Source organism: Echinops telfairi, unplaced genomic scaffold, assembly GCF_000313985.2.
Source record: "Echinops telfairi isolate 266 unplaced genomic scaffold, ASM31398v2 ScPeMD7_7463;HRSCAF=8501, whole genome shotgun sequence".
NCBI lineage: Eukaryota > Metazoa > Chordata > Mammalia > Afrosoricida > Tenrecidae > Echinops > Echinops telfairi.
In genome coordinates this window covers 7,887,101-7,896,131 of record NW_022111363.1, presented here as the reverse complement: position 1 = coordinate 7,896,131, position 9,031 = coordinate 7,887,101, and positions in this window count along the sequence as shown.

Here is a 9,031-nt window from a genome sequence, read left to right as displayed (position 1 = left end):
CACAGGGTTGCTGGGACAGGAAGCAAAAATGCTACAAGTGGATCACTAGGAGTAATAGTGAGTGGTGCCACTGCAGCTTCCATCCCTTGGTTCCTGGACCCAAGATGTATGTTGGCTCTTTCATTCCATGTTCTTTAGAGATGCATTCAGTTGTAGAGCTGAAGGGCGCTTACTAATCTCGTACATCCTTCTCTTTATAGATGGAAAATGGAAGTTCATTGGACATGATTGAGAGAGAAATAACCGGGACCACCAGTATTTCAATCTCAGTTAGCCCCCCACTGGCAACAGGATTCAGAGACGTATTTCATCAAATATGCAGAACTCACTTGGGGAGCTTACTAAAAATGAAATTGTTTGCTCATGATGGATGGGACTCTCAAGTGAATGCATTGTCAAGTTTAACAAACACCTAGGTGATCTTTAAGGAGACCTGGTGGTGGTGTCATGGTTACAGTTTGGCTGTTAATTGAAACCACCAGCCACTCCAGTGGAGAAAGATGGGGCGTTCTACTCCTGGAACAGGTACAGCTTTGGAAACCCACAGGAGCAACTCCACCCTGCCCCCTTGTGCGGCTCTGAGTGGGTATTGACGCAGTGGCGGTAAGTTTAGTTCGGTTCTGAGGTGATCTTTAAGCATATTAAAATTTGAGGACTGCTACTTTAGACAGTGTCCTCCATAGCAGCAGCCCAGGCAGCACTAGCGACCAGGACTTCTGCATTGGACTGAACCCCCAGAGACTTTGTCCCGAGTGGGGACAGGTTGGGGGAAAGAGGAGGCTTTCTACTCCCATAAAGAGTCACAGTCTTGGATGCCTATCCTGGGCTATAAGGTCACTGTGAGTCACTGTGAGTGAGTTTGGAGATTAGAGGGACAGGATGAGCAGCCAGCTACATGTCTAAAGCCGAAGAGACCTTCAGGTTTGTCCTGCCACAACCAACCCGGGAGAAATGTTATTCATGCAACTATTATAAGCGGCTGGCGTGGCTCTGAGCTGGGAGCTGTAGGAGAGAGAAATAGCCTAACAGATTAAAGAGAGTTATTGGAACTGGGTAGAAACAACTGGGTAGTAACCCAGGACAAGTTTATCTTTAAAAATAAATTAAATTAAATTAAAAAACCCTCACTGCCAACCAGTCCGTTGTAACTCAGCAACCCTATGGAGCACCATAGAGCAGCCCCTGTGGGTTTCTGAGGCTGCAAATCTTTACAGGAGCGCAAAGCCCTGTCATTTTCCCATGGAGCTGCTGGTGGTTTCAAACTGCAGACCCTGTGGTGAGCAGCAAGAGTAGGCTCCCCCTTTATTCTCTGTCACACATCTGCCCTATAATACGTAAGGCATCCATGTTGCGTGCCTACAATGATGGTGCTCTCTGGACTGCATTAAAGCCATGACTTTTATTAGGGTTTTCTTCGTGGGTGGCGTGACTCATAGCCACCAGGAGAGCTGCCCTGGTGGGCTTCTTAGACTGTAAGTTGTTACTGGAGCACAGAGCCTCCTCTTTCTCCCTCAGAGCAGCTGGTGGATTCAAACTGCTGACCTTGTGGTTAGCAGCCCAACTCGTAGCCCCACCACACCGCCAGGGCTCTCTTGTGGGTGTTTATAGTGCATAAAAATGTCAACTTCCCGACTTTGGGTTGTGGTCAGAATGTGTGAAACCTGTGGCGGGAGTGGATGCTGTTAGTGAAGCTCGCGGAGGCGAGCCCCTCACGGAAGCTTGCTGAATCCCCGTCTCCCTCACACGTCGGTGCAGCAGCAGGCCCGTCCGTCTCTCTCCTTGTGCCGGGCCTTCACGTGTTCTCCTTCCTAACGAGGACACGAGGTGCAGATCACATTGTATGTTCTGCTATTGGCCACTTGACAGAAGTCTGGCGATTTAGTGTTCTTGCTTTCATAAGTAATTCGACTAGAAATATTTTTGTCATTGTAGTTTTGTTCCCCTTATGAATTACTTCTAAGGGAGATGTTTTTTGTGGCAGGATCATTTGGTTGTTTTTTTTTGGTTCTTGCTCAAAAGCAAAAAACAAAAAACACAGCCACAACCAACCATGTGTGCTTTCACCCACAGCCATCTCCCGGCAGTTTCACGTGTGCTGATTTTGTCATGTATCTCCTACTTGTTTGTCTGACGTGTGTTAAATGGCCCCGTCTAATGGCTTTCATTTAAATTTCTTTAATGACTTCCGAGGTTTAGTGTTTCAAATGGCGGTTTCACGTTGGCTTTCCTGGTATAGGAGCGTCCTGGACCATGTTTCCGCTGGGAGCCTGGCTTGGATGAGCTAAATATATTTTAGATATTAAACTTTAAATATGCAGTCATATTTATGGCAAAAAAATTTTCTCTTATTCTGTTGCAACCTTTATCGCCTCTGCTTTGTCAAGTTTCATTATTCTTTTTTTTTTGGAACTCTGAAATCCCCCTATTCTTTAAAATCGTAAGAAGAAATGTCCATGGTTAGAGAAAACATTCTGTAATGCCCATACTCATGCACCACCACTATCGAGTCAATTCCAGCCCATCGTACCTCCCCTTGCCCCCCACAGGGCAGTGGGGTGCTGTTCCAAGAACGCCTCATCTTTCTTCTGAAGAGTGGCTGGTGGGTTTGAACTACCAACCTTATGGGTTTGAACTACCAGCCTTATGGGTAGTAGCCCAATGCCTAAGCCACTACTCCATCAGGGTTCCTGATATGCAGGCGCAGAATGAACAGTCTTTGACTTACGTAGAAGATGGTGTAAATCAGGAACAAAGCTGTCCTATGCCTCTTGGTTATTCCAAATCAGTGCCTCTCAACCTGTGGTCCCAGGCCAGCAGCAGCAGGGCCACCTATGAGCTTGACAGAAACGTGACTTTTCCGGCCACACTCCACATCTATAGAGTCAGAAATCCCGGGTGTCGGACCTAATCGTCTATTTTCACAAGCCTTCCACGTGGTTATTTATACTGCAAGCTGACGTCTGAGAACCGTGGTTCTAAATCAGTCCTCCCACATTTCTACCTGAGTTAAACACTCAAAAGCTGCAATTACACTTACTTCTAACTTCTAATTAATTTTGCAGTCAGAATCATCTGTCTTTACTAAGCACTCCCTCTGGGACCCGCATAGCATTATTAATTCAGTTTATCAAAATGCCTAACTGCGATGGCCTCTCCGCCCCCCATCCCTTATTAGTGGAACCAATTATATGCCTGAGCCTCCAATTCGCAGTCTTGCTTACGGCCACTCCTTCCCCAAACACCTCCACTACTACTGTTACATGCTTTAAGGTTTACATGAAGATATTCTTTCAGATACCCTCTTGGGTTATTAGCTTTAAGCTGGTATGTGAATTTTTATCTCTGCTTACGGAGAGCGTCTCAGCTCTATTTTCTGATTATCTCCCGCTCTCCTGGGCCTATCTCCCACGGCTCCGGTGGTGACGGTTCACCTTCTCCCAAGGTCACTTTTGAAGCCAATGATCAATACAAGATTGGCAAAAGACCACGTTCTACACCACTGAATGTTAAAACAACCAGGAAGTATAGGAACAATCAGCACCGCTGACTCGGAATGCCATTAGATAGATACTCAGGAGGCTTTCCAAAGCTTTAGATGTCGATGGGGCTGGGGGTCCTCATGATTGGACGGCCACAAAGTGCATTGATCAGTTTTCCCAGAGATGACCAGGCTTTTGAGAAACTGATCAAGAAAGGTCAACTTCAAATCAGCTGAGATTATTTGGTACAATCTTACAGAATCTTCTTTTCTCTAGTCTATTTCTATGTCTAATTACACCCCCATTAACGAAGGCTCACCTACTCTGTTAAACTCTCCCTGCTACACCTGGCCTATGTAGATACCACTCTCCATAACTTAACTGACCAATCTGCGATGGGTGCTGGGGCAAAGCCAGCCCCCAGCTCCATCACCTGATACGAGAGAGGGCTTTGCACCCAAGAGCGATCCTAGGATCCAGCAGCCACCTTAACACCCAAACCCAAACTCACCACCACCAAGTCCATTCTGATTCCTGGCAACCTGAGAAGACAGAACCGAGCCGGCTCTGTGGGTTTCCGAGGCTGTGTGTGGAGCTGGGATGGGTTTGAACTGTTGGCCTGGAGGTTTTCAGCCCAGCACATAACCCACTGCACCACGACGACAAGGACTCCTTAACCACCTTACAATGCTCCAGGCTCCATCCCACGGTTTGGCTGCGGAGTCCTGAGATGTCTCAAAACCGCTTTGCCCAGCAGAAGATGTTTGAGGCTGTTTGACGAGATAGACGCCTGTCAGTTGGAAAAACCAAAGAATGAAAAACAAATGCACTTCCATGGAGGTGATTCGAATCAGAGACCTTACAGGACACAGGAGAACTGTCCCTGTGGGTTTCTGGGACTGGAAATCTTTAGGGAGGTAGAAAGTCTCATCTTTCTCCCACAGACTGGCTGGTGGTTTCGAACAGCTGACTTGGTGGTTCACAGCACTAGGCCCCCAGCGTTCCCTTGCGGGTTGAGTAAGCATATACTGTATTCCATTTCTCTTACCACTAAGTGAAGTGAAGTTGTAGACATTTCGATGGTGCTCACAGCAGGGCTGCGGTCCTCTTCATCAGGGAAGCCACCTGCCACCCTCCTAATCCCCTCAAAGACCATGGCTCAGACTCCCCCAGACTGTCCCCCTCTGGACCTCCTTGGGCAAGAGCATACCCCCCTCTGTCCCCACAAATGAAGCCTCTGGTGTGACAGTGTTCCTGGGAGCTCTCTGGTGGTTTCCAATATTTCTCACACCGATGAAGGGGCTTCAAAAAGTTCATAGAAGAAGGCACCATCTCTCCATTCAATTTTTTCATGAACTTTTTAAAGACCCTTTTATCAGTGCCAGGGCCACATCTATTGCATGGCAACATACAACTCTATTATCCAGGTGATTCCGACCCATGGCACCCCCTAGGCCAGAGTAGAACTGGCCCTGCGGGTTTCTGAGACTGTAACTCTTCACAGGAGTAGAGAGCCTCAATGTTCTCCCTCAGAGCAGCTGAGAGTTTCCAACTGCTGACCTTGTGGTTAGTAGCCCAACTCATAACCAGTACTCACACGGAAGCATTACACTCTGTGCCTGAAAACCATGGGGTATTGGGGACACTCAGCTCTGTGGGCGGGTGGCCCTTCTTGCTGGATAAAGAGAAATGAGGACAGAGTCATTGCACCCCCAGGCTCTGCTCCTGACACCTTTTGGAGAGACTTGGGCATCATCTGAATCCCAAACCATGTGAGCAATTTTCTCATCGCTTCACTCCTCTACCAATCATAAGTATTGAAGCCAGGGTGTATGGTTGGAGGGGTGGTGAAGAAATGGATTGTTTCCTACTGGGGCCTGGCTAACTGTTGATGGTTTACATATGGTATCTTCCTTCCTTTGGACTGAGGACCCCACCAAGAAGCATCTAGTTCACTGGTCATCCAGAACCGGTCTGGCTCACTGGAGCCATCGGATCAGCTGCTGGCCCGGCTGCACTCTTGGAAATATCACCTGCAGCTCACAGACCGAGGCACATGGGGGTTCTGAGAGATGAACCAGTTCAGAACCCTGCACCTGTCAATCTTCTTCTTATGTGACATCACAGACAGGCCTTTTTGGGCCTCTCCCCTGAGTTGGAGACCTGTACCCTCACATGGTGCTCCTTATGCACCCCAGGGTGCCCATTCATTCATTTAGAATGTGTGGTGGTGATCCATTCGCAGAGCATGGTGGTACTCCAGCGGGAGAATTCTCACCTTTCATGTAAAAGGCCCAGGTGCAATGCCTGGTCAGTGCGCCTCATGTAAGCCATTGCCTGTCTGCCTGGGGAGATTCGTGCATTGGCTGAAATGCTGAGAGGGTCAGTGGAACGTCTAGCCTAAGGATTACTTAAAAGAAAGGATGGGTGATTGACTTTTAAAACTCAGTCAGTGAAAACTATGGACCCCAGCATCCCAAGGCATTGTGCCTGAGGTTGTCATGAATGGGGTTGGGCCAGGAGAGGGGGGCGAAGAGGGGTGGTTCGGGGTGGGGGTGGGGGCTGGGGGGCGTGAGATTCCATGGCAGCTAACAGCAGCAAAATACAGGTCTATTTTTTTCCTCCTTCCCCTACCTTCCCACCCTCGTGAACCCTTGATAAATTGTAAATGAATATCATTTTCATATCTTACACTGACCGCTGTTTCCCTTCACCAGCGGGGCTATTACCAAGGGCTCAGCAGAAAGAAAATGTTTAGAAAAGGATGATGGCAACATATGTACAAATATGCTTGATGCAATGGATGTATGGATTGTTATAAGAGTTGTAAGCACCGCCAACAAAATTATTTAAAAAAAAAAATATATATATATATATATATAATCTAGTAACTGAAAGTGGTTTGTTTTCCAGAAACCTACTTTATAGTATGGAGTACCTGAATAGTCAAATCATTGGCTGAAAGGCTGCTTAACTCTCAAAATTAAACCCAATTCTGTCTCATAGCCACCCTCTGAGAAAAACCAGAACAGCTCATTGGGGCTTTCTGAGGCTAAATCTCTACAGGAGCAGGCAGCCTTATCTTTCTCCCTTGGAGTGGCCAGTAGGTTTGAACCAGCAACCTCGTGGTTAGCAGCCTGATGTTGAACCCACAGCACCACCAGGGCTCCTTGACAGGCTGCTTAGTGGGCAGAGTTTATGTTTTGGGTGGTCTAAAGGGATTTCATTCTGGTTAGGCACCAAAAGCCTCCTCTACGTAAAGAAGGACGGTGAGAAGACCCAGGCTCAGAGGACTGACTTTCTCTCTCCCCGCTGGAATATACTAGCAAACACTACTGCATTCCGACAGGGCAGTTGTCTTTCTTGTACACACTAACCACACTATTGCAGTAGTGATAGAATAATTCTAATCACTGTGAAATCATACCTGGTCTGGACTCACGCTGCTTATGTTCATAACAGTTTCCATTGATGTTTATTTGTTGGCTTACCATCTATTCATTGAACTTCTTCCGTGAGGGTAAGTAACAACGCATTGTACTTGCTAGCAGGGGTTCTCAGTGGGATGGATTGACGTGGTGGCTGCAACAATGGGCTCACACATAAGAACAATTGTGAGGGTGGGGCAGAACCTGGCAATAGTTCGTTCCATTGTACAGAGTGTCACTGTGAAGGGGCACCTGACAACAGCAGCAACAACAACCAACGTGTTTAAACAGAGCTGCAGCTGAGTTTCCCAGCGATCCACCTGTCTTCACTTCCCTAGGGCGCCTTCAACAACAAGGTCCAATCAACACAGCCATTTTCAGGGGCATCTACTGGCCAAGTTCAAGTCAAAGCAGAGAGTTCGGCTGAGAAGCTTGTGGCGATTGTGTGTGTGAATTCAACAGGTTTCTGAAACGACACAGAAAGATCACGGGGACGCAGCAGGAAGACATTTGAAGCAAACTAAAGACTGTGTCGGTTTTAAAAAGGACACGGAAGCTGCCCCAACGCGTCTTTCCTGTTGAGACAACGCAGTGCCCGCGCTCCAACCGTGACGAGAGCCATCCTCTGCCAAGTTCATGGGGAAATGTTACCCCTCATCCTCCTGCCTTCATCCTGCCCTTTAGACTTACTATTCCCCAAACTCAAACAGCATTCAGAAGAACACATTGAGTCCCGCAAGGGTGCCGAAACTGCCACTTCGACGTGGTATAAATCCAGGAGCACAACATTCTTTAGGGAGCCATCAGTGGCCCGTAGACCTCAACGGAGGATATGTCTAGAAACAGTCACCTTGCTCTTTGATATTTTTAAAGGTTTTAAAGAGTTTGCAGGAAAGTGTCTTCATTTGCTCTCATCTTGGGCCCTGGGCACATAGTTGGGGAACTAGAAGGAAGATCTGCCCTCCAGAGGCTGCTATTCCTGTCGTTTGGCGCCATCGAGTTTGGTCCCAGCCTCATCCTACACAACAGAAGGCAACACAGCCCGTCACCAGCCCTCCTCAGAGGGTCCTGTGGTTGAACCCACTCTAATCCAACGTTGGCTTTGCCACTATTGTCACAGAAGGAACTTACAAACCACACTGTGCAGTGACTGCCCCGGATGGGGCACCCAAACAGGGACCACAGCGATCAAAAACAATAATAATACATACTTGACTTGGGTCATGCCACTGAAACCTGTCCAGTTGCAGCATTTTCTAGGTACACAAACATTTGGCTGTAGTGGCACCCGGCAATCCGTAAACAAACATGTGACCAGTGGCAGAGAAACACACGGGCTGATTTTATGGCGGGCTGTTTTCCGTTGGTGACACGGAGGGGGCATGCTAACTCAGGGCAATTTGACAGTGGTTGGAGATCGGTACCTGAAAATGTTTATGTTTACAGTCAGTCAACATCCACGTGACACCTGTATCTTTATGAGCATGATGAAAAGAACATGATTCTGCAATGTCATGAAAGACTCCCTGCGTCTTTCCTCGTTGTCAAGAAGCCAATTGTCCTTGACAGGTGATGCGTTACCTGAGCAACACTGACATTTGTTCACACATGCGATAGTGTAATAGTATCTTCATCATTGCTCTGGGCAGGCACTCCTGGCTCCCTATCTAACAGCATTTCTTTCTGTCTTCTTACTAGTAGAACTGGGACTTTCACAGGGACACCAGGGAGGAAGATCCCCTTCCTCCTACACCCAGAAGAAGAATCACAATTGGTCTCTGACCTCATTCTCCTTCCCAATGTTCGCATGGCCGTTGTGGCTGCTCTGTTGTTAGGAGCTTTGGAGCCAGTTCCAACTCATGGGGGCCCAGGCACAACAGAGCCAAACGCTGCCTGGCCCTGCCCCATCCTCACAAGATTTAATACGTTCGAATCCATTGTTGCGGTCTCTAGGTCAATCCACCTCCCTGAGGGTCCTCTTTTTCACCTTCCCTCTACTTTACCACACTTCATGTCCTTTTCCCTGGACTGATCTGTCCTGATAACATGCCCAAAGCAGATGAGATGAAGCTTGGCCACCCAAGGCATAGGCCACTAGATGCAAGGCCAGAAGTTCCAAAGCAC